A 26954-nucleotide genomic window follows, 5' to 3' on the forward strand; every position below is an offset into this window, starting at 1 on the left:
ATCACTCAAAGGAGGCCCTGAGGGGTCAATATACAAGGTTGTACCAATAAAAGTCATGTTGCATTGGGAGCCCAGTATGTTGAGATGCCAGACCATGGGCTATCCACCAGGGAAGGCTTGGAGTAGAGCTGGTCCCAGAGAGAGGCTGTGTGTGCTATAGGCAGCAGAGCTGGAGGGGCAGGACTAACCAACACTTTGGGGTCTGGATGAGTTCATCATAAAGACCAGATGCAAAACAGTGGTGGTGGATTTGGTATGTTTCTTGCTTTGTTTTGCTTTGTCTTTGGTATTTCCTCATTCTTCCTTTTTTTTTTTTTTTTTTTTTTTTAATGAGCTTCTTTCTTCTCTATCACTGAATATTGGAAATACAAAATATTTCTATATTGATTTTATGAGTCTTCCAACCAAGCTCTAAGAAGAGACTTTAGACTTCTGAATAGTGCTAAGTTTAGTTTTCAAAAAAAAAAATAGGGCTTTTTGAGTTAGACTAAATGAATTTTGCATTATGAGGTGAAAATGAGCCTTTAAGATATAAGGTGGAAGGTCATGGATTAAAAAACAATGATGTGAGCCGGGCGGTGGTCAGCTTTAATCCAGCACTCGGGAGGCAGAGGCAGGTGGATCTTTGTGAGTTCAAGGCCAGCCTGGTCTACAGAGTGAGATCCAGGACAGGCACAAAGCTACAGAGAAACCCTGTCTCGGAAAAAAAAAAAAAAAAAAAAAAAGATGTGTTTTGGTATTTAGTTGCCAAAGGGCAGGGTTATTTTTCAATATGTATGCATGTATTCATGTGAGGGCATGTGTGTTCCATAGAACACGTGTGGAGGTCAGAGGGCAATTTGGAAGAGTCAGTTCTCTGCATTCATCATGTGGATCTGGTCACTGACCTTAGGCCAGCAGGAATGGTTGGAAATGCCTTTACTTGATAAGCTGTCTCCCAGCTCAAAGTAGGTTTTTGTGGTTAATATTGACTGTTAAACTTGACAAAATCTAGGATCATCTTGGATACAAGCCACTGGGCATGTCTGTGAGGGAGTTTCTTGACTAGGTTAATCAAGGTATGAAGACCCATCTTCACTCTGAGTGACATCATCCCGTGGGCTGGTATCCTAGGGTGAATGAAAAACAGTGAAGGTGCAGAGCAGCAGCATTCGTTACCCTCCACTTCATATCTGCAGATACAGGATGACCTGCTGCCCCATAGCTTCCCTGACATAACAAACTGTACTTGGGAAGTGTTAACACAAATACACTCCTCCTTGAGTTGTCTTTGCCGTATATTTCATCATGGCAAAGAGAAAAGTAAACTGTAGATAAATTTCTAAATGTTGAGCACCAATAGCCAACTGACCTCACCAACTCTGCAGCTTCCAAATGCCACGACTTCCTGTCTACCCAGGCTTTTATTGTCTTGCTGTTCTGCCCTCTCATTGGTTTGTAGCTCAGCTACCTCATTTCCTTGTCACTGTCTATCTGTACAGACCTCCAGATCTCTATGATTGATACTGGGATTAAAGGCGTGTGTCACCACCCTTGGCTCTGTTCCCTAGTGTGGCCTTGAACACACAGAGACCCTGTCTGCTAAGTGATAGGATTAAGGGTGTGTGCTACCACTGCCTGACTTTTGTGTTTACTTAAAATGGCTTGCTATTTCCTCTGATCTCCAGGCAAACTGTATTTATTAACATACAAATAAAATACCACCACAGTAACCATTGGAGGGAATCTTTCCATCTCTCTTAACCTAGTCTAGAAATTTCCTCCCAGACATGCCCAGAGGTTTATCTCTTAGGTGGGTCTATATCTTGTCAGGTTGACAATCAGTGTTAACTATTACAGTTCTCTCTGTCTCTGACTCTGACTCTGACTCTGACTCTGTCTCTGTCTGTCTCTGTCTCTCTGTCTCTGTCTCTGTCTCTGTCTCTCTGTATGTGTGTGTGTGTGTGTGTGTGTGTGTGTGTGTGTGGTCCAGGATAATACTGGCTTTGTAGAGTGAGTTTGTTTGTCATAATCCTTACTGTTCTGTTCTGTGGAACAGTTTGAGGAACACTAATATCAACCCTTCCTTACAGGTCAGCTCAGCAGTGAATTTGTTGATTCTGGGCTTTTCTTTGTGGGACGACTACTACTGCTCAAATAAGTCTGCTTGTTGAGGATCAATTGGATTTATTGCCATTTTGTTGATTCAGTTTTCTTATGTTTTATATATCTGGGGATTTATTCATCTCTTCCACATTTCCCAGGGTTTTTAATATAAATTTTCAAAGTATTGCCCAGTGCTACTCTGGATTTCACTGGAACCTGGTGTAATGCCCTTCTCTTTCATCTGTAATTGTGTTATCTTGGGATTCCTCTCTCTCTCTCTCTCTCTCTCTCTCTCTCTCTCTCTCTCTCTCTCTCTTGTTAGTTTGATAGCAGTATGACAATCTTTTTTAAAATCTTTTCAAAGAACCATCGTTTTGTTTAATTCTATATATTGTTCATTTGGTCTCCAGATCAATTTTGGCCTTGATCTTTAATATTTCTTTCTTCTTGTAGCTTTGTGTTTGGCTTGTTCTTCTTTTTCTAAGACTTTGAGATGAATGATTTGGACACTGAATTGAGATCTTCCTGATGTTTTAAACTTATGTGCTTAGTGTTATAAACATTCAGATGCCAGGATAACTATTCTGGGCATTGCTAGCTTCCACTTGGCTTATATCTTGATGTCCATCTCTGACTTTTATCTTTGGGTGTCTATGATGCTGATGAGCCTTTCCTGAAAACAACACATGCTTGGATCTTACTAATACAGCCAGTCTGTGTCTTTCAAATGGCACACTGAGACCATTAGCATTTAGTGCCGTTATTGAGGTTATTTGCAAATTACTATTGTTTTGTTAGCTGTCCCCTGGCTGGTTGGATTACAGTGTGTTCTTTCCTTTCTTCCCAGGTGGTATCAGGAGTTTGCTGGTTTACTGTGTTGGCAGTGATAGCTTCCTTCCTGGTCTCTTTTGTTCATCTACTCCTCTTGTGAATTGAATTCTCTCGTGTGCTTTCTTCCTCCTCGATGTACAACGTTCCTCTGTTTTTACTGCAGTACTGTTTTGACTGTTATGAATTGACTTAGTTCGTATTTCTTTTGAAATCTCCTTATTCCTCCGTCTTCATTTGTTTATTTATTTACTCTGTGTGTGCATGTGTGCTCATGTACATGTGTGCCATGACATCCTTATGGGGCTCAGAGACCGACTTGAGGGCATCCTTCCACCATGTGGGTATTCATGGGGGGCAGAGAACAGCTTGAGGCTTCAATCCACCACACAGCCGTGGAGAATGGAACTCAGCTTGTCAGGCATGGCAGCTAGCACCTTTGCCCACTGAGCATTCATGTAAGCCCTCTCCATTAGCATTTGAGTGTTACTAGATATAGCAATCCTGGCTGAAAGTTGTCTGGTTTTGTTTTTTTTAATTAAAATTCTATCACTATTATTGTTATTGCTCTTGTGTATGTTAATGTGTATGATGTGCACACATGTGGTTTCAGGTACATACCATGATGCAACATCTTTGAGATTAGAGAAGTCAGGTTCTCTCCTTCCACCTTTAGGTAGGTTACAGGAATTAAACTTAGGTCATCAGGCCTGTGTGGAAAGCTCCTTGACATGCTGACCCATCTTGCCTGCCCATTTGTTTACTTCTATAGCCTGAAATAAATCATGTCATACTTTCCTGGCTTTTAGTTTACTGATAAGAGGTCTGGTGTGATGGAGATCATGTCTTTTCCTTTGTAGGTGAATTGTTATTTTTCAGTTATGCCCATATATTTGAATGTCTAGTCCCCAGGGAGTAAAACCTTTGGAAAGGATTAGAAGGATTAGGAGGTGTGGTCTTGGAGGAAGTGTGTCATGGGTGGTGGGCTTTGAAGTTTCAAAAGCCAGGCCCAGTCTTTCTCTCTGCCTGCACATCAGAATGCTCTCAACTGCTTCTCTAGTGGGATGTGTGCTGCCATGCTCCCCACTGTGATGATAAAGGACTAACTCTGAAACTGTAAACAAGCCCCCAACTAAATGCTTCCTTTTATAAAAGCTGCCTTGGTCATGGCAATAGGATGGTAATGAAGAAAGAAGTTGATACCAGAAATGAGCTAGAAAAGTCATCGAGTCAAGTTGAGAGCTCAGTGAGCTGTTTTGTAGAAACTTGGAAGATAAAAATGTTGAGAACAGTGCAAACAATGGAGGCCTCACTTGGGAAGTGTCAGAGAGAAGCAAAGCCTCTACTGGGCCATTTGTATGGAGAATCTGTGGAATCTGTTCAGCTGTGATTAAAAAGAGGGCAGAGCCAGAAAGTGGTGGCACATGCCTTTAAGCCCAGCACTCAGGAGGCAGAGCCAGGTGGATTTCTGTGAGTTCGAGGCCAGCCTGGTCTACAGAGGGAGATCCAGGAAAGGCACCAAAACTACACAAAGAAATTCTGTCTCAAAAAACAAAACAAATAAAAACAACAACAAAAAAAGAGGGCAGAATCACTGAAGTAAAACCTATGTTTTGCCTGGACAGTAGACACTGGTCAGCTGGGTCTGAAGAATCAGCTATGATTAAGAAGACACTAGCATCACTGAGAGGAAATCTTTGGCCTCCCCAAGACCGTATGTTTTTAAAGAGGCAACATTTAAAGTGTTTTAATATGTAAGACTATGGGAACTTTTAAGTTTGTAAAATGTTTTATATCACGATGTCTTTATTGAAGTGTGATCTCAGGGATGAACAAAGGTTGTGGCTTAACAGTGATGTGTTTGTGTGTCAATTTGGCAAGGGTTAATTTGTGCTGGCTAGTTTCATGTCAACTTGACACAAGCTAGAGTTGTCAGAGAGGAGGAAAGCCCAGTTGAGAAAATGCTGCCATAAGACATTACCTATAGGTAAGCCTACAGGGCATTTTCTTAGTGATTGAGGTGGTTGAGAGGGGTGTGGTGCAATCAACTGTGAGTGGGGTCATTCCTTGACTGGTGGTCTAAGAAACCAGGCTTATTAAGCCATGGAGAAGAAGCCAGTAAGCAACACTCCCCCATGGCCTCTGCATCAGCTCCTGCATCCAGGTTCCTGCCCTGTTTGATTTCCTATCCCAACTTCCTTCAGTGATGAACAATAATAATCATAAGCCAAATACACCCTTTCTTTCACAACTTGCTTTTGGTCATGATGGTTCATCACTGTAATAAGAGTTTTTCTGGCCTCCAACAATATGTTTCCTTGGGGACACAGTAACCAGATCAAGCTGAACTGAAAAAGTATAACAACAGGTTTATTTGAGCAAAAACAACTCCCAGGTGGGTTCTCCAGTCCCAGAGACTGAGGCTAGAGAAGCCACATGCCTGAACCAAAGCAGGGAGATTATATAGCTTATAGATGAGGGGTGATGGCATGTTGCCACAAGCTGGGTATGAGTCCAAGCATGGTCAAAAGCTGAATGCTTCTGTGGGGACTTGTGTAGCTGAAGATATCTCCAGTCCCACTGGGGCCAGCAGCTACCCAGACCCAAGTAAACACACAGAGACTTATATTAGTTATAAACTGTATGGCTGTGGCAGGCTTCTTGTTACCTAGTTCTTATATCTTCAGTTAACCCATTTTTATAAATGTATACCTTGCCATGTGGCTCATGGCTTACCGGTACTTTACATCTTACTTTTCATGGCGGCGGCAGTTGGCAGCATCTCCTGACTCAGCCTTTTACTTTCCAGCATTCTCTTCTCTGCTTATCCCGCCTATACTATACTTCCTGCCTGGCTACTGGCCAATCAGTGTTGTATTTATCAATCAATCTGAGCAGCACATTCACCGCATACAGAAAGGCATCCCCAGACTTGGGCTGTTGGCAACTTCGGGGGAGAAACTGCCAGAGGTGCCAAGAATGAGGAACTGGCTTTTTGGTTCCTTCCCTTTGTTTGGAGATTCTCTGAGTGGGTGGGTTTGGAGAGACAGGAATGGGATTTGTCAGACTGTGTAGGAGCCATAGGAGTGAGCTGGATTTTCCAACCGAACAGTAATAGTAACCCTAAGACAGAAGTTTCAAGGACTGGGGCACTGCTGTGACAGACCTGACCATGTTGTTTGTTGGAAGAATATAGAAAACTTTGGAACTTTGGCAAGAAAAGTGATGCTTTAAGTGGGGCTTGATGGGCCATCCTAGTAGGAGCATGGAAGGCAGTGCTAAGGGCTATTTGAACTCTGGAGGCCCAGATTAAGAAGTTTTGGAGGGAAAGAGTATTAGTAAGTAGCCTTGAGACCATTCTTGTGGTATTTTGGCAAAGAATGCGGCTGCTTTTTGTCCTTGTCCTAAAAATCTGCCTGAGGAGAAATTGAAGAATTTGGATTATTGGCATCGATCCCTCCGGGTTTATAGCAGCCTTGTATTGACTGGGTTGTGTGGCCATTATAAGTGGTCATTCTTAAATGGGTCTATAAGGAAAAGGAGCAAGCTAAGCAAGAAACGATACAAAAAGCACAGTTTGAGGAGAAAAGGAGCACGAGGAAATGTAATATTTGAGTCAAGTCCAGTGTTCAAGGAGACAAAACAATTAAAGAAAACCCTGATGCTAAATGGAAAAAAGGGAGTGGTGACCTCAGGGCAAGACCCCACCCAGTTAAGTTTCCAACTTGTGGAAAGGAATTAAGAAAAGCTTAAGCAGTGAAGGACAGCATCAAAAACAGAAAGCTGATGCAGATGTAATTGAAAGAGAGGGACATGTTCTAGCCTCATCAAGCAGTAGAACTTGGCAGCCTTGGCCACATGGTTCTGGCTTTACAGTCAGGAATACAAGCAGGGGGGTGTGAAATCTTCCTCCATATCTAAGGACAGCAGCTGAGGCCAGGCATGTGTCAGGGGCGTGCTGCAGAGAGGCTGTCCTTTATGCTTTCTTTGACAGGAGTGGCCTTGGTCCTGTTGTCTCTTCACAGCAATAGAACAGCGAGGAAGACAACATCCAAATCCTCTAATCTGCCTTTTAAAATACTCTAGGGGCTGTGAAAATACTGGCTTCCATCACTGCAGAAAGCAGTGGATCCTGCTGTCATCTATCAAGCAGTTATTCTGGCAACCTACTGTTGTAGGAAATCCACTGGGAAAGACCAAAGACTTTGACTTAATTCAAACTTAGATTAAACCTATTTATTTTCACTGCTAGCAGAAGGGTGGCAGCCTCGGAGCCAGATAGCATGCTGTGCCAAAGGGAGCCAAAGGAAGGATTTATAAAGGTGGATAGTAAAGGTGTACAATACAATTATCTCTGGCATCCACAGGGACAAGAAAACTGTTTTATCCCCCTCAGTTATTTCTCCTTCCTGTTGTCTAGTAATAAAAAAGACCACTTCATCCCAGTCCCACAATGATAAAGGACTTTACAAAAGCAGAAAGCAAATGGTTAAATACTTCACAGCAGGAACACCATTATCCTATTCTTATCTCACCTGCAGGATCCCACAGTCATTCCAGAGCAAAGGTCAGTGACCCTTAAGGGATGCCTGGTACCATATTAAGTTTCTTTAGCCATCACAGCAGAGTTATGTGTAAATTACTACATAGATCCAAGCACTGAGGCAGAAGTGTCTCTAATTGGCTGGGATAGAGCAAGCAGTAACGCAGTGCCATCAGGCAAGGGCTGGCTATCCCATCCCCACACTATGAATTAGCTTGATATTTTCAGTGAATCCATAATAGAGAGCCATTAATCTGAGCTAATTTGACTGGATCTCTCATCTAAAAGACTCAGAAATTGTCAGCTGAAGGCAGGTTCAGGACCGAAGGAATCATGAAGTAGGGCCGACATCATGATGATGTTTTGTCATAAGGCAATATACATAATGATAATGCAGAAGAGGCTGGATAGCACAGTAGATGAAGTAACAGTGTGTGGGAGGGGTACAGCTAAGGAATTACTTTATTTTTCTTGCAAGCAAAATGTGTTATCAGAATAATATTTTTTATATGGTATATGAAGTTTCTAGGACAATTTACATTGAATATGTTGACTTTTAAAATTACTGTTGAAGACAAAAATGAAATCATTTCCAATTTATCAATATCTAAATGATGTCCTACAGTTAAAGTCAAGGTTGAATAATTTGCCCAAACTCAGATAGTGCACTGAAGGAAGAATGAGCCTCAACCTGGTCTCTACACAATTGAAATTAGCAGTCATATCTTCCACAGGAAAGCATATCTAACATTTCAACAATGCTCCCACAGTGTTTTCAAAGCCATGGTCTGGAGAAGAGTCCATGAAGAATGATGGGGGTGTAGGAAATTCTATTTTTCAAAAGATGAGCAATTGCTTCAGATCTCATGAAATTAAATAAATAGAACATTCTTGAATGGAAAGAAAAACAATGATGATGACAGCCCTGCACTCTGATTTTCTCTTAATGGTTCCTAATGTTTTCTGGCAGCAGACTTCCTTAACTTGCATAAGAAGCCCTTTGAAAAATAACTAGATCATCTCCAAATGCCGAAGAAATCTATATCTATTCGGGGGCTTTTCAGTGTGAATCAAAACTTTATTATTGTCAAAGAAGAAGCTCATTCCTAAGAGTTTGTTACTGATCAAAAGGAAAAATGCAGCTTTATGTTTAACTCTATGTATATTAGAAACTATAATTAAGGATTATTGTACCTTTCAATGTGAATACCCAACAGTTAATCACTTAGTTAATTGGCTGAATTAGAAGTTTCCATTTTTTTTTTCTCTTTGTGTTCTAGACAATAATGAACAGCTAGTGTTACCCAACAGCAATCCGGAAACATTGGTTACTAATGTTTAGAATGATATTCTTTAAATAAATTACCCCTGATTCCTGAGTGTGAGAATGAGTGGGTCTCTGTATCTATATTTGTCTCTTGTGCCTTTTCTTGGGCTCTTTTTCTTATCTTTGTTTGTTTTATCTGATGCTAATGTGTTAGTTTTTGTTTTATCTCATCTTATTTTATTATTATCCCTTAGAATCCTGTTTTTTAATGAGGAACAGGAAGAGGGTGGATACAGATGAGAGAGGAGGTGGAGAAAAACTGGCAGGAGCAGAGAAAAGGAAACCATAATCAGGATATATTATGTGAGAAAAATTCTATTTTCAATAAAAGGAAAATTAAAGAATAAGAATAAGAATAAGAATAAGAATAAGAATAAGAAGAATAAGAAGAATAAGAAGAATAAGAAGAATAAGAATAAGAAGAAGAAGAAGAAGAAGAAGAAGAAGAAGAAGAAGAAGAAGAAGAAAGAAAGAAAGAAAGAAAGAAAGAAAGAAAGAAAGAAGAAATATTGCAGTTAGTGTAGCTGGGAAAAAAAGAATTTAGATGTAATTTAACAAAGACAAAAGTCACCACATGTACCAAAATAATACTCTCTGGCTTTAAAATTCTTTGCCTAATAAAAGATTGTGTATGGAAAAAATAAATTGCCCCTGTAAAATTATTATAAACACATTTGCTTTCCATTTTGAATGCAGCCTAGTGTCATTAAGCTAGCAGAATCAAATGTTGTTTTGGCCTGTTTTTGTTACAAATTCTTTAGGCTTTATTAAGAAAATACTGGCACAGTCAAGAGTAAACAGCATATTTCTGTACTTTTTCTGAGTTTACAGTGACTCATTTGCTATGTAGGGGTCAGTTATTTATTAATCTAGTACAACACAGTTGACCATCCAGAGCCACTATTATGCAAACTGATCTGTTTTTTGAGTCCCTCATCATTCTACCTGCACCATTTGTTTAATTTTCAACCACATTTAATGCTTAGAAAACAAAAATAAACAGATCAAAGTTCTTGTTTTGAATAGCTTAAGAGGAAGAGAGACATATAAATACCTTTGTAGGAATGTCATGCATAAATTTGAAAACACAAAAACACAGATCTCATCTCAGGTTCTTCTGGAGGCAGTGGAGAAGGTAGGCTTATTAACACAACATTAAGACAGTCAAGAAACAACCTATTTATGTCCATGATTCATGCTGCCAATCGGCGGCCACATGGATGTCCGTGGTCTTTGCTGCTGCAGGAAACCCTGTGGAAGTCCGTGATCCATGTTGCTGCCAGCTGCTAAGGAAGCTTCTTTTGCAGTAGTAGCAATGACTGCGGACTCATTACTGAAAATCAAAGACATTATAGATGCTGAAGTGTGGTACCTCACAGTTGATGGCTTCTGATGGAGGGGTGGGGAAGGACTCAGTTTCCCCATTGGGAGTTTGACAGAGAGAGAGAGAGAGAGAGAGAGAGAGAGAGAGAGAGGGAGGGAGGGAGGGAGGAGGAGGAGGAGGGAGGAGGGAGGGGGAGGGAGGGAGGGAGGAGGAGGAGGAGGAGGAAGGGGTTTGAAGACAGGATGGGTTTGCTTGCTATAAGGGGACGGAGCTCATGCACATAGGGACACCTCTACATAGCGGCATAGTTGATGATGTACTCCATCAGAACCCTGAGTAGGCCAGTGTAGATGCCTGAGTACTAATCAAGTGCATGCACACAGGCAGTGCTCTTAGTGGCTGCAGCTGAGGACCCTGAAGTACTGCCTGAGTACTTACAAGCATATGCGAATGGAGGAGCTGTAGCTGATGACTTATCTTGCTAGGTCCTAAGGGTAGGCCAGTGCAGATGCCTGAATACTCATTCTTGGTATTATTTCTTTCTTTCTTTCTTTTTTTTTTGGTCGTGGGGGAGCACAAGGGTGGGCAGGTGGACCTGGGAGGAATGGGAAATGAGTGTAATCAGGGTGCATTGTATGAAATTCCTAAAAAATTAATAAAAATATTATGATGCAGAAAAAACAATGAAGTAAGAAATTGGCAAAAAAAAATACTTTTTTAAAAAGGCAACTAAAGAAATGACAGTTAAACAGTCAGGAGGAAGTAATAAAAACTAACATTGAGTTCCTACAGCAAGACAGACATGTATTAGCTCATTTAATACATCTCATCTCCTATTATCTCATATAATCCTTATTTCAAATGTGTGTCATTGAAGCATGGTTAAGTCATTTATCTGGTGTCACTTGACCAGTGTTAGCGTTCTTTCTTGTTTACCAGAGGTAAATAGAATATCAAATGGCTGATGCATGTCTGAGATGTCTCATTTTTAAGTCTTTTGCTCACCCTTGATCTCTATAAAATCAGAGACAGTCGTTGAATAGTTCAGCTTTTTTTTTTTTTTTTTTTTGATATTTTTATTTCTATTATATTTTGTGTCGACTCAGAAATCTGGAATGTTGTGGTAAACACCCCACAAGTAGCAGAGGAAATAGAAAATATTTTTGTCCCAGTTACCAATCATATAAACAACAGTTATCAAAACGCATTTCCACCCCTGCAGTGACATCTAATATGCATGAAATGGGACCTCAAGACTTGCAGGGAATTTTCTTTGGAAACCGATGATAGTCTAAGTGCTGTTGCCTCCATCTACAGAGGGGGACTATTAACTTTTCATCTCTAACATAGGGTGCTGTGGGAAGGTCTGTATGTGAAATGTGTTGCTCTGATTGGTCAATAAATAAAACACTGATTGGCCAGTGGCCAGGCAGGAAGTATAGGTGGACTAACAGAGAGAGTAACTGAAAGAACAGGAAGATGGAAGGAGACACTGCCAGCTGCGGCCAGGACAAACAGCATGTGATGATGCTGGTAAGCCACGAGCCACGTGGCAAGGTATAGATTTATAGAAATGTATTAATTTTAGATATAAGAACAGTTAACAAGAAGCCTGAGCCATTAGGCCAATCAGTTTAAATAATATGTGTCTGTGTGTTTATCTTATAAGTGGGCTGTGGGACTTCTGGGGCTTGGCGGGACCTAGAGAGAAAACTCTCCAGCTACAATAGGGTAAAGAGATTCAAGAATATAACTGAAGGACCTATGGGATGCTTTTCCAGTAATTGGGACAGTGGACATTGAATGAAAAAAAAAAAAGACATGTGGGAGAGCATAGTTAGAGGCAGGGACATTTGAGAGAGTCCAGACTGGACATAAGTAGACTGAGCTGGGTCATGTGGAAGAAGGGGAGATGAAGAGAGAGAGGAGAAAGGGGAACCAGGTGCAACAGCCAAGGTTAAAAGGCCCAAGAGGGAAGTATAAGCAAAATGTCTGGATTATATGGGGAAGAACCTCTTGAGGAAGGGTAGCCCAGCTTCTGGACTGGAGAGTTCAGGGTAGAAGGTGGGGTATGCTGCCATCAATACCCTGTAATGGATAGGCACTGAGGGATTCTGGGAGAACCTGGAAGCCAGATCTGCCTTGGTATGTTAAATAGGCACCTTAGCTGTTTGTCCTGGGTTTGAAAGCTAACAGATGTCCTGTATTTTCCCCACCCTGAGAGAGCTTCTTGAAGCTGGAAAATCAAAGTAGTAGGAGCAAGAGTTATTGTCTGCATCAGAATCCAACCTCTCACATCAGTTACTTACGCTCTTTAAGGGCCCGTTAAAGGTCATGTGGGAGAAAATCCACACAAGATCTTTTAGACTTGCCTGGTAGGGTTGTCTGGATTATCAGGAACTTTTAAGAGCCTCACCAACAGAATGGTTGGGTTTGTCATCTGGGAGCTTGCACAAGAGCAGCAGCTCCTATGTTGGGTCTGCAGAGCCGAAACCAAAGGCAAGCGATGTGAATATCCTTGTCTCTTTCTTTACTTGGCCAAATTCCCAGGAGATAATAAAACCTTAAATACAAGTGAGTGTCTGAAAAAAACATAGAGGGTATAAAGGAAGGGTGTTTCCTCTATCAACTTCACCCTTTCCCTCAATGAGGACCAAGAGCCAGACATTGACACAAACTTGACCAAGGCATCAATGAGCTGGTATCTCAGAATCCAGATTCTGGCTAGTGTCTTAGGATATGATAGTTCTCCAATTCAGATTGTGTCTTAGAATTACTATTTCTGTAATGAAACTTTGCAACCAATCTAGTTTGGAGAGAAAGGAGTTTGTTTGGCTTATAGTTTCATATCAGTGTTCATCATGGAAGCATGTCAGGACAGGAACTCACACAGGGCAGGAACCTGGATGCAAGAGCTCATGAAGAGGCCGTGAAGGGGTGCTGCTTACTGGCTGGTTCCCATGGTTTGGTCAGTCTGCTTTCTTATAGAACCCAGGACTGCTAGCCCAGGGATGGCATCATCCACAGTGGGCTTGGCCCTCCCCGACCAATCACTAATTTTAAAAAATGCCCTATCGGCTTGTCTACAGCCTGATCTTATGGAGGCATTTTCTTAATTGAGGCTCCCTCCTCTCATATGACTTTAGCATGTGTCAAGTTGACATAACATTATCCAGCACAGACTGTGTTCATGTGTAAAGTAAATAGAAGATTTTAATCTAAAAGTTAAAGCAATGGGTCTGTGAAGGACTCATCATGGAACAGGGATATTTACTGCCACCAATTAAAGTGGAGCAGACAATGGGAGGAATGCATGTGGCTGTATTAATTATATGTCTCAAGTTGTACCAGCAAAAGATGAAGTCACAGCATCCACATCTTTTTATCTCTCAAAAACAGTCAGACCTCCAAACATTCTGTTGGGTTCTATCACCTGGTAGGCCATGATAATGCTCCAGGCCTCTGTAAATCTGATTTGCCTATATATAAATGATTTAGTGAGGGAACACAGCAGACAGAACTAGAATTATAATAATTACAGTTAAGCCTGTGGTCATGAATCTTGGTAGTTAACATTCCATCTGCAAAAGGGTTATAAATCCCTGTGTTGTTTGCCTTATGTGATTTTCTTTTCTTTTGTTTTTCTTCTTTCTCTGTTGTGTGTGTGTGTGTGTGTGTGTGTGTGTGTGTGTGTGTGTGTGTATGTGTGTTTTCATGTGTGTGAACACATATATGTGCCTAAGGTGAATGTCTGACATCTTCCTCCATTGCTCCTCTATGTATTCTCTCATCAGACACTAACTAGTCCTGACTCTGATTAGCTTCCAAAATCAAACATGATCAGCTATAATTAGGGCAGTTATCTATAGATTCCTATTTATTCTTTGAGGTAGGGTCTCTGTATTCAAACCCAGAGCTCACAGATCAGGCTGTTCTTGTTAGCCAGCTTGCTGTGGTGTTCCCGTGCCTCTCCCTTCTCAGGCTGGAATAGGTGAACTACCATGATCACCAAACATTGTTTTCTGGAGATCTGAATCTCTAACCCTCTTACATGGTAAGCACTGACCACTGAGCATCTCCCCAGCCTCTATGATCACCTGAAGAATACATATTTACAAAATGTGGTAGGTACATGATATAATGGAATGAAACATATGTATAGTTTGGCCCACCAGGCCCCAGACTTCTTATTAATTATGAAAGTTGGCCTTTAGCTTAGGCTTGTTCCCAACTAGCTCTTTTTTTTTTTTTTTTAAAGATTTTTTTATTTATTATGTATACAGAAGGGCGCAATCTCATTAAGATGGTTTGAGCACATGTGTTGCTAATTGAACTCAGACTTTGAGAGCAGTCGGTGCGCTTAACCTCTGAGCCATCTCTCCAGCCCACCCCCCCCCCAACTAGCTCTTATAACTCAAATTAACCAGATCTATTAATCTACATTCTGCCACATGACCATTTATGTCTTTTCCATTCTGTATGTCTGACTCTCTGTGTTTCACTGGTGTCTCTCACCTGCCTCAGATTCTTCTCCAGTTCCTCTCTCTCCCCTGAAGTCCTGCCTATTCTCTCCTGCCTAGTTATTGGCCATTCAGCTCTTTATTAAACTAATCAGAAGGCATCTTAGGCAAAGACACATCTTCCCACAACCCATATGTAATTCTAATATTAAAGAACTAATGGACAGGACAACATGGACAGTGGAAAACATCATAGAATTTAGAATATCACCCAAAATGCAATAGAATAATCTGTAGTGTTTATGGCAGTATGTGTATGTATGTATGATGTGTATATTACGTGTATATGTGTGTATGTGTATGTATGTGTGTGTGTGTGTGTGTGTGTGTGTGTGTATGTATTAAGTGTGAGAGAAGTAGACCATAGGAATAATTTCAAACTGTTTTATTTGAACAATGAGGAGATTGTTGATAAATTTAATAATATGGAAAAGACTTTGAAAGTGTAAATAATCACCAGCAAGGTGGCTCAGTTGTTGAAGGTGATTCTCCGGAGTCCAACAATTGGAGTTTGAGCTGCTGAACCCACATGGTGAGGAGAACTGACTCCCACAAGTTGAGCCTCTTATGTGTGCCCACACATGTATATATGCACAGAGAGATAGATAGATAGATAGATAGATAGATAGATAGATAGATAGAGAGAGAGAGAGAGAGAAATGTGAACTTTTTACAAAATGACGACGGGTTTAGCTAGGCGTGGTGGCACATGCCTTTAGTCCCAGCACCCGGGAGGCAAAGGCAGGAGGACCTACATGAGTTCAAGGCCAACCTGGTCTACAAAACAAGTTCAGGACAGCCAGGGCTACACAGAGAGAAACCCTGTCTCAAAAAACAAAAACAAACAAACAAACAAAAAAGATGAGTTTGTAGAGAAGGACTAAAATAATGATACACGCCTGCATTTCTGTGATGTCAAGGCCATCAGGTTGGGACTGCCTCACAGGTCTGGTTTTGTTTTCGCCAGCGTGTTCTACCCGTGCATTTAAACCACTGTCTTGAGTCCTTCTCCAAGTCCTCACTGCAGCTCCACTGTTTTCACATTCTCCTGCCTACCCTGTTGCTGGATCACAGTTGTTCTTTTTATTGTTCGTTTGTTCATTTTTTCCTTTCTCATTCCTCTTGACTTATAGCCTAGAAGTGAGAATAATCTGTCCCATGAAACTCAGAGCACACCACAATCAAAAGGCAAAGTGAAAGAAAAATAAAAATTTGAAACTTTTCTCCAATGTGGTTGTTTTCAACTTTGGGTCCTTGGGAAAGTGGTGTGCTTTCTCTGGCTGTAGGACTGTCTTCTCCAGTGACTCTGCCTGCTCTTTTCTAAGGATATATTGGCTGGGTATGAGTTAGCATTTAAGCATTACCTGGCCAGCCCCTTGGGAACCTTGCCAGTAAGCAGGCAGTCCCTTGGCCGCTCAAAGTCCTGACATAACCGGTTACCATTTGCGATATCCATTTGTACATGCGCCAAGCCCCCTTTAAGACATGGGCTCTGCCCCTGCCCTCCCTCCTTCTCTCCCTCCCTCCCCACCTCAAAGCGGGAGTAGTTTATCACTTTTCTAATACAGAGCATGCAAACAAAATCTAAGAGGTTGGGCTGATGTAAGAGAGATGATCCAAAACCCCCAAGGATTTTTATCATCCCTCTGAAAAGATCATATATGTTGCTCTCATCAAGATTTTAGAGAAATCATTAGTGTTGTGCAGCAATTTCCTCCATGATAAAACCTTCCGTCTTGGAAGGCATTGTTAGTTATTATGCCACACTGTTTACTGTGCGAGAAAAGCCACGACGTAGGACAAAACCTACCATTAGAGTTTATTAGGAGAAGGGACAGAAAAGAACGTGCCTAGTCCTACTGAAAGACTGGTGCAGGAAGAGGAGGGATGGTCCGAGGGATCTGCCTTTTATGGATTCCCCTGCGCATGCAGGTATGGGCTAATGTAGCTACGCCACACATGCGCATTGCGCAGAGATTATGTGATCATGCTGCATGAAAATTAGTGACCTGCACAGATTAGGTAGGAAATAAGGTCCTGGAAATGACTATGCATCTTGCCAGCTCAGTGTAGTTCAGGGGGCGTGGCTAGAAATCCTATCTCCTTAAGACAGGGGTGCCTGAAGGGAAGGCAAAGCATCCTTCCCCTACCATGATGGGAAACTCCTTAAGCTTAGGAAGCAAATAGCTCCAAGGCATCAGAAAGTCCTAAAAAAATAAACAGTAGAGTCCATCCTCAAGCATATATAAGCAATAAGGACTGCCGAGAGACTTTCTCAACAAGCTGAGCTCAGTCTAGCCACCTAGAATCAGCAGAGATCTGCATAGATGTGGGGGTGGGGAGGGAGCAGGCGTGGCAATCTGGTTTGCTGCTTGTAAATTGAGCATTGAGACCCAGAGTTCTGCAGCCTTCAGTAATCATTCATCATCTACGCTGGGGTGGGCTTTGGTGACACAGCTGTCTTGGAGTCATTTCTGTTCCTGTAAATAGGCCTCATCCATGCTCCTATGAGGAACCTCAATAATTCTTTCTCGTTCACCAAGTTTGACTTCCACGTTTCCTCACTTTGGTCTGTGTCTGTCCCTTATTACATCACCCCCGGGGGATAGTGTCTCACAGCAGAAAGGAAGAGTGTTTCAGTCCAGTTCAGTTCATCCTCCTCCCCATCCCAAGGAATTTAAAAACAGAAAGTGGGCTTCCGGGGTTAGTTTCCGTACCAAATCACCATATGCTTATCAGTTAAGAAGTCACTTTCTGCCTAAGCCTGGTGGCGTCAGCTGGAGGGTCATAAAGTGTTCTGGGAGCCTTCACAGGCTCCACTGTTGAGCTTTCTGCTCATGGCCATACCTACTGAATAGTTCTTCTGAATGGCAGGCCAGAGGAAGGGAGCCTAGCCTAAGTGATGGCTGTGGTAGAAACAACTGCCCCTTAGATCTGACTTTCAAAGTTCTTATCAGAAGTTCATAGTCAATTTTGGCACAGCATTTTTTTTTAAGGAGAGGGTCATAAATTTTGTCATTTGAAAATGAGGCAGTGAATAAAATACAAGGATAAAGTCTTGTTTTTGTCTTTCATCCTCCACAATTACAGAAGCGAATCCCTGGGGAATTTCAACCTTTGTGAGTCTGTAGTGGGTTACTGAACTATAGTCATGCCATCTTACGAAAGTATTCCTAGGAATACTTGAGTGAAACTTGTCACTGGACCTGTCCCAAATTCCTATGGTAAACTGGGCTCTAATTCCTAATCCTAAATTCCTACACAATGTGACCTTGAGCTAAAGGTTAATTGACTATTTAACTGTAATCTCTCCACTTATTCAAACAACACTTCCTTTCCATATACATCACAATTGCTGTTTCTGCTTTTAAAAACTGCAACTGGAAGTTGGACTGTTTCCTGATAATCTTCTTGGGGCCCTCCCCTTGGTGGTTAATGAAGACTTTATTTGACTTCCTCAGGGCTCTTGGGAGTTTTTCTCTTCAGGTATCCTGTAACAAGACAGAGTTGAAGTCTGAAAGGCTTCCGGATGCACAGTGTGGAAGTTAATGTCTCTGGCTCACTTAATGGAGTATCAGGAATAAAGATGGAAATATAGAAAGAAGACCTTCAACAGTGACTCTTTGGTACATTCGAAAATGTTATTCATTTAATTTTCTTTCTCAAAGTGTAGCAAACTCTAGCGTGCAGAGCATTTCCCCAGAAAGTGAAGAGTGACGATTTTTGAGCGATGCTTTAGTGAGATGGTTTCCTCCTAGGTAGCAAATGATGTGGTGAGCTGGTGGGGCTGTGGAGAAAGTGGAGACACAGACAAGAGTTTCCCCAGCCTTACAACATAACCCAAGGGCTCTGTGCAGGAAATGCACAGGAGGGCAGGAGATGACTGTCTCCCATTTTGGGAGTGTTTGTGTGAGTGTGTGCGCATGTGTAGATGCTCTGATAATGGTCAAATGCTACAGAACCTGAAGTGAAGTTATTGTTTACCAACCGGTATTCTTATTATGTAGGGGATTATGATTCAAGAATTGAAGGACAGCCTGTGGCTCTTTAGAAGATTAGCTTTAATTATGCTTTAATGAGTAAGTCTTTACCTTTTGAAATACACCTGAACTGGGGAAATATCTAAATGTCACCTAAACTTGCTTATGGGAAATAAGTTATGGGATATATTTTTTCAAACAATCAATTTTGGTTATAAAGCCATATATTAAAATTCTTGTTAAGCTCTTCCTAAAGCATTAGTAGCAACACAGAGTTAGCATGTAGCGTGTAGTTAGCATGTAGTGTCTGAGTGGGAGGGAGTAAATGACAGTGTGATCCACCTTCATTTTAACAAGTCCTATTACAACTCAGAGGCAGAGACAGGAGGACAGCAAATGTGGGACAGACTGACCTGGGAGGGTTTAGGGTTCTGGAGGTGGTGGCTTGCACACTATGGCTTGACTCAAAATAAGGACGGCCTCTTGTTCTGCTTTCTGAGTCTAGCAGAGATTTCCAAAGCCATATGCTCTGAATAAACACTTCCTAATGACTGCAGGGAAAGCTGAGAACTGTGCTTGGGAATCAACATTTAACTTCATCACAGAGCCTGGTGTAGCAAGAACAGGGCAGTGCTCTGGCACTTCCAAGAATGTGACAGTATTGTTATGATTTTGAGTGAAAGATCTGAGATTACGGAGAGTAGGGTGGGACTCCAGGGTCAAGTTCCATTCATTCCTATACGGTTGAGGGTAGAAGAAGCCCAAAAGGAAATGGTCTGCCAACCGTATCAAAACTAATTCATGGCAGAACCAGCTAATCCAAAGTATTTTGACTTCTTGCCAGAAGAGTTATATATGTATATGTCTATAAAATACAAGTTTACTTTTTAAAATTTGTATGTGTGTGTGCATTCATGTGTATAGACATGTTCAAATAGGTGTGAGTGCAATGTGTGTGTGTGTGTGTGTGTGTGTGTGTGTGTGTGTGTGTGTGTGCAGGCATATGTACACATATTCATGTTGAGGTCAGAGCTTGACCTCAGAAGCTTCATTCAATTGCTTTCCAGCTCATTTATTAAGACAGCGTCTTTCACATGAGCCCAAGATTGATGACTCCACTACTCTAGCTAGCTAGCTTATTATCCCTGCTTCTCAAGCCCTTGGCTACAGGTGTGCTGATGCACGCACTGGGCTTTACATGGGTGCTTGATATAGGAACATGGTGCCTTATACATGCCTGGCAAGTGGTTTGCCCATGTTTTAATCCCCAGCCCAAAAATTTTATTTAGTTTTGTTCTTATTCATTCAAATATCATTTGGTAGAATGTAGGCACAATGTTGAGATCTGAGCAACCTCTTTTCTCCCAGGAGGTTATGGGGAGGACAATCATAAGTTTCTCTCTGAGTAGATTTCCATTTGGATGAAATGTACTTGGCCAGGTTAAGGCTTAGAAGCAGTCTGCAAGTAAGTATAGAGGGAGTCCTTGGGAATGTCTGGATAAAGAAGCCTCAGGCTAGTGCCCAGTAGGTGGTCAGGTGACCAGAAAGTTAGACTCTGTTTTCTAGAGGAGCCAAGAGAAATAGCAAAGTCAGAACTTAAAGCATGGATGAGTGAGTCCCACACTGGTGAGGTTAATGAGTTCTACTAACCTTTTTTTTTTTTTAATGAATTCTTTGAAACCATTACATAAAGTAAAATATTAATTTTAATACAGATATATTTGGTACTTCAAGCTTGACAATTTAATTTTGTTCCTAAGACTTTTTTGAATGGTTTAAAATTTTGCTAAATAAATTCAATGTCAATTTCTTTACTCAAAAGCAAAACAAAGCTATTTTCTTTCTTTCTTTCTTTTTTTTTTTTTGTTTTTTTTCAAGACAGGGTTTCTCTGTGTAGCTTTGCGCCTTTCCTGGAACTCACTTGGTAGCCCAGGCTGGCCTTGAACTCACAGAGATTTGCCTGGCTCTGCCTCCCAAGTGCTGGGATTAAAGGCGTGCGCCACCACCGGCCGGCGCTATTTTCTTTCTTCCTCTAGATTTTCCTCATTATGTGTGTGTTTGTGTGTGTGTGTGTGTGTGTGTGTGTGTGTGTGTGTATCCTACTCGATCCCATTACCTTTTACTCTAACATTGATACTAAATCATACTTAAGGTTAATATTTGTAACAACAATCATTTGGTAAAATATTAGGTATATAATTAAAATTATGCTTCCTCAAATCAATTTCTTTTAAATTTTCATTAGGCAAGGGTGTTTGTTAGTGGGATACTGAGATTTCTAGCCGTGAAGAGGGACTTCCTGGGACTTGGAGAGGTTTCATCCTGTAATGGGCTGACTTGGGCCACTCAGATACTCAGCATTAAATCACAAAAGAGAAGAGGAAACTTAACAGTGAGGGAAAGAGACAGAGATGCCAGGCCAAGTGCATCATGGGTTTCCTCATTCATTCTGTGGAGCAAAGTCAACAAGGGTGAAAATGATTGGCAACGCAGTTTGGGATGAGAGGCAGGTACCTGACAGTGGAGTTCACAGCATCTTAGCAACCAAGGCTTTGGTGTCCTTGCCTCTTCTCAATTCTCTGTCATCCTTCCAAAAGAAAGTTTGAAGCCTTTCAGAAAATGGTTAGAAAAGTTATTAGACTTGGTAGCCTCTTATTACGAGGGATTCTTTCATTAGACTCTGACAAAAAAAAGAGATTATCCTCAGTTATATGGATTTAGTTTCAGATTAAAGCCTAATTCCGTGACTATTGTTTTTCGATTCTATCTGCTTTAGTTAATTTCTATTGTTAATACAAAATGCTGAACAAAATCAATTTACGGAGGGGTTTCTTTGGTCTACGCTTCCACGTTACCATGCATCATTGAGGAAAGCCAAGGCAGAATCTCATGAAGTTCCTCAGGGAGTAACTGAAGCAGAGACCATGGAGGAAGGCTGCTTACTGGCTTGCCTCCTCTGGCTTGCTTGATACCTTTCTAACATTGCACAGACCTACTTGCCCAGGGGTGGTACCACCCACAATGCTGTGGGATCTTCCACATCATTCAGAGATCAAGAAGCTTCCCACAGGCCACTCTGATGGAGGAAATTTCTTGACTGAAGTACCCTTTCTTAGGAGACTCTAGTTTGTGTCAAGTTGACAAAAAGTAACCAGCACAGGACTTCATTTGTAACTCTGTATAACTGATCTCTCCATCCTCTAACACCAAGAACCAAATAAAGTTAAATAGTATACCTGGCTTGCAATCTTTAACTTGTATTTGTCAGATTTGAACAAAGATGATAATTTAATGCTACAGGGAATTTACTTGATGTAAATTCTCCACAAATCAAGTAGTGTGATTGATCATTCTTATATTTCCTATGTTTGGATTTCTACCTAGATCTCCCCCCACCACCCCAATGCAAAAACATTAAGTTGTTTTTCTGGAAGTGGGTTCAAAGAATCATTATTTTGAAGTGGCCTTCTCCAACCTTTTCCCACTGAGCTGAAGCCAGAGAGGTAAGTATTTCAGCTTTTCTCTAGACAGACCCAGGGCAGAGCCAGCCAGGAGCCCTGCCAGGAGTGGGCAGGCCAGCACCAGAGGGGTGACTCTGACGTGGTTAGAAAAGCATGGTGGGCCACACTTAGGTTACACCAGCAGCTGAGGGTGATTCCCCAGTCCCTCAGAGAGGAGACCGGCTGAGAGACCGGAAGAACCATGTGTCTGTTTTCTGTGATGCTGCACATACACTCTGTGGAAGTGGTCTTGAGCCTCTCTGGGGGGAGGAGCTGTGTTTGGCGGGCTTTGAAGGGGCGGGTTTAGGGAAAGAGATGGGGAGGGAAGTTGAGGTGGATCTTTCACCAGACTCCTTCCAACCATCCCAGACTCTGTGGGTATAGGGATGCCTGGCTGCCAGGGGCTGAGGTGGAGCTCCCACCCAAACAATCTTTTATGACTGAAGTATGTGGTCCTCAGCAAGAGGTCCTTAACAGTCATTTTCTGGAGGCTAGCCATCTATTCCCTCAAACATTACAGCCCATTGTCATTGTTCTTGGTTGTCCCTCTGAACTAAAACAGAAGCCATGGCTTTCTCAGTTTGCTCTCTTATACAACTCAGGACTTTCTTATACAATTATCTACTCCCGGATGGCACTGCCGAGGTGGACTGGGCCCTTCCACATCAATCATTAATTAATGAAATGCCCCACAGACATGCCTAGAGGCCAATCTGATGGAAGCAATGTCTTAATTTAAGTTCTCTTCCCAGGTAACTCTAGCTTGTGGCAAATTGAACCAAAAACAAAAACCAACAACCAACCAACAACAATTAAAAACTCACAGAAAGTTACAGTAAAAGTACTTTACTCAAAGGGACTGTTGAGAGTTAAGTGAGAGTCCTTGTGGAAAAAAAAAACAAAAACAGCCTGATGGTTGTGAGACTGTATTTCTATGTGAATCATGCTTTTAGCCACTTACATTACCTTGGGAATAATTAGCATTATTTATTTATATTCCTCTCTTTTTGTTGTTTAACAAAACATGAGTCCTCCCAAGGAAAGGCATTAGACCATCTCTGTGACATGAGCACAGAGGTGGAGTGTGTCTCTGATTTGTTTAGTTTGGAATTTTAAAGCTCCATCAAGAATGAAGGTAAGCATGGTGATGGAGCTACTAAGAAAATTGGAAAGAAACACTCAGTCTTGGAATGTGGCAGTCCTGTTTGATTTTAAATGTAGGTTAAATATTAATTTTTCTTAAAAAAAAAAAAAAAAGTCCTCTTCCTCCTCTAGGAGGCCTCTTTCTTCTCACTCTGTGATGTTGACAGACTGTTGACTGGCCTTTCACACTAACTTGGTTGGAAGAAGAAAAAAAAAAAAAACTTCAGCTGATCCTATTTGTGTAAGAAAGAAAAGTCTTCCAAACAACTCCCTTGTCGCCAGCATCAACAGCAGCTGAACACGGGCTGAGTTGTTGCACAGTGAGAATTATTCCTTTCATTTCAAAGGCATCAGATGTTTGGGGCAAGCAGAAGCCCTGGCTGGCTAAACACGATCAAAATAAACTAGTATCACATTTGCTTACGGAACGAGTTGAGTAAATCTCCCACTGAAGACTGAGTACACTTTTTGTTCCTCCAGAAAGGTTTTATAAGGAGGGAGGTCAGTTCAAAAAAAAAATCTAAGCTGATGTGAGAGCCCTAAGAAGCATTTGATGATCTTCTCTTTCCAGAATTCCTTTCTTCTGATGAAACCCTGCAGCCAGTGCGCCTGAGCTGTTGATGACTTATAAACAGAAGTCAAAGGGAATTTGAGCTTCTGTCAAGACCAATTCCAAATATAATAAAAAGGGAGATGATTGGATGTCTCTTCAAGGCTTTGGAGGAGCTCTCTTGTGCTTTGGCTGTTCTTTGAAATCGCAAGAAAAAGAGATAAAAAGTAAAGTTTCTGGCTCTCATTTGTTACCTATTTTGGCAGAAATGTTTGTGTTTCCAGTAGCTCTTGTCTCAAACCGTAGCTTCTTTCTTTTTCTCATCTTTCTCTCTCTCTTTCTTTCTTTCTTTCTTTCTTTCTTTCTTTCTTTCTTTCTTTCTTTCTTTCTTCCCTTCCTTCCTTCTTTTCTTTCTTCCTTCCTTTTTTTCCTCTCTTTTCTTTCATACATTTCTTTCACCTTCAAAAAGAAGTTCAAAAAGTACTGTCACTCAGTGTTCTGTGACACAGTATAAGCTGTATACTTTGCTAACTGCAATTAAGCATCTTCTTCCTGCCATGCCTGTCCCTGTGCTGTGGGCTGTGGGTCTTCACTTTCTCATTTGTATATAGGAATTGGACAAAGTTTGCAGTGCCAAATTACTGTCACAGGGTCCCTGAAGTTTAGCTGTGCACTTGATTCTTAAGGCTTATTAGCCATTTCTTACAGGAGATTTTGTCCTATACCTTACAAGACCTTCAGTGCCATCCTTTGCTTCTACCCCCTAGACACCAATTGTATGATACTCCTTTCCACACCCCTGAGTCCATAATGAAAACTGTCTCCTTTGTCAACTGTGCTTGGGTGGGCACATCGTTCCCGGCTAAGAACTACTGGTTCTCAGTATCTGCACTGAGTATCAGAGTCCCCTAGATGTGAGCTCAAGCTTAAAGGCCAGGCTTGGTTCCACTTCAAAATGCTATGGTCATTGCAGGGTTTTTGTTGTTGTTGTTGTTGTTGTTTTTGTTTTTTGTTTTGTTGTTGTTGTTAAGTTAGTCTTTGATAATACTATAAAGTTCAAGAGTGATTCTTTATGAGGAATTAGATAACGAAGCATGTGATTCTGCATCCGAAGTTTCAGCGTCAGCAAGGAAATTGATGGAAATTTGGGGTTCTGTCACAGATCTGATAAACCAGGAACCATGAAATGGGTTCCAGAACTTTTAATTAAACTTTAAAAGGCTAGTCAGATTGGGCTTTGTTAGGGAAACATATATATCAGCAAGATAGACCCAGTTCCTATTACTCCAGAGTCTCATGAATATGCCCAAACCACATGGAGCCCCACCTCACAGTCTTACACCTCTACATGAGACATCTTTAAAGACAGCATTCTCAACCTTGGTTTCAGAATAGAAACTCAGAGAGACTTCAGCAAATCCCATTTGCTATGGGATATCTTCCTGTATGCTGTGAATATGTGTTGTTCTGATTGGTTAATAAATAAAGCTGTATTGGCCTATGGCAAGGCAGTTTAGAGGCAGGCAGGAAATACAAGCAGATAGACAGGAAGAGAAAGGCAGAGTCTGGAAGGAGACACCAGCCAGTTTCCCAAGGAGCAAGATGCCAGCAGACCAGTAAAGCCACAGAACACAGAGCAAAATATAGATTATAGAAATATATTAAGTTATAAGAGCTAGCTAACGAGAAGCCTGCCATAGGCCATGCAATTGGTAATTAATAGAAGCCTCTGAATGATTATTTTGTAAGTGGCGGAGGGACGATAGTGCTGGGCGGGACTGGAGAGACGTTCCGACTACACCCATTGATTAGGTCGTACACCATACCAATTAAATCAGAATCCCAGACCTTAGACCAGATAGAAATGTGTCTAAGTGGATGATCAGTTCTTATGTTATGATTGTGCACAAGTACGACCCACAGAAGGCTTTGAAGGCATGCCCCAGTGGAGAGCCAGCAGGTTGTTTGTGGGCTACTGACTGTAGGCTTTTGATTCTGTTCAGTGTCTTTTCTCCCATGTTCTCTTCACCCTGTGCAGTCAGGAGGTTCAGCTCCTGTGGTACTAGAGCGCAGTGAACTCAACTTAGTATGGTCCACATTCTTATCTTGTGTGAGAGTCCTGTATTTTGTGTTCATCACCTGCACAGCACTGTAAACTCCCAGAAATAAGGGCTCTGGTGTAACCATCTCTTCTTTCCTCCACAGTGCTCCAGGCGTAAGCACTAAAGATATTAATTTAGTGACGCATATTCAGTGACACAGAAACATCTCTTGTGTAGAGTTGAGCTATGCAAAAGCATCTTGGCATTTGGTCTGTATCCCAAACACTATTTCTAATTATGTGCCTCAAACCCTTCTCCAAGTGGATTGATGCACTTTAGAGTCTGGCGTCTTTATCTGAACAGTTTGTCGCTAGGGAGAAAAGTCTATGCTAATTCTGGAGCACTGACCACACTGGAGTTTTGCCATCAGCAGAAAGGAACAACTCAGATCTATTAGAGGATTAGGTGGAAAAATAATATGTATATGAATTAGTTTCCTTGGAGTTATATAGCTAGGGCTGTTCATGCCAAAGTGGCAAACCCAACGAAAAGAACAAGGGAAATGACGTGACACACTGGCCACCTCCTTGCATTGCGTGGCCATTCCACTCAAAAGCTTTCTTTGGGAAATTCAGATCAGCTGGACAGTATATGTGATTCTTTCCGAGCAGCCCAGAGACTAGGATGAGATTCCCACAGACAATTCTTGACACACAGAATTCCTCCCAGGGATTTGCAGGCTGGACTCCAAAGTCTAGCACACTTTTTTTTTTTTTCTCAGAGTGTGGAGCCAAGGGGCAGAAAAGAGGGGAACACCTTGGCTATGAAGGTATTTATGACCCAGCAGGAGGGGAGGAGCAGGAAAGCCTCCAGCTAGCTCCTAGGACTCTGGCAGCTGTTTCTGTCAGCATTCCCATTTCTAGACTGATGTTCATTGCTCGAGTCCCAGGGTACTGAGTTTGTGAAACCGCCTCTTTGTTTAACTCTCACAATAGGGATTTATGTCCAAATATCACCGGACATGTTGGGCATTTGGCTGCTTTGGAAGAGGTAACTGAGGCTCAGCTGCACAGTCACACATCTGGAAAACTGCCAGAGGCAGAACTTAAGTA

General features: G+C 41.6%; 1 long non-coding RNA gene across 1 annotated transcript; it reads left to right on the forward strand.

Annotated features, from left to right (window-relative positions):
- The first annotated feature begins 9869 nt into the window (after positions 1–9869).
- LOC119088870 lies at positions 9870–24147 on the forward strand. The gene is made up of 3 exons (XR_005092605.1): positions 9870–9918; positions 21992–22110; positions 23822–24147. It is a non-coding gene; the product is annotated as an uncharacterized LOC119088870 (long non-coding RNA).
- Positions 24148–26954: the final 2807 nt, after the last annotated feature.

The sequence above is a fragment of the Peromyscus leucopus genome, chromosome 12 (genome assembly GCF_004664715.2).
Source record: "Peromyscus leucopus breed LL Stock chromosome 12, UCI_PerLeu_2.1, whole genome shotgun sequence".
NCBI classification, from domain to species: Eukaryota; Metazoa; Chordata; class Mammalia; order Rodentia; family Cricetidae; genus Peromyscus; species Peromyscus leucopus.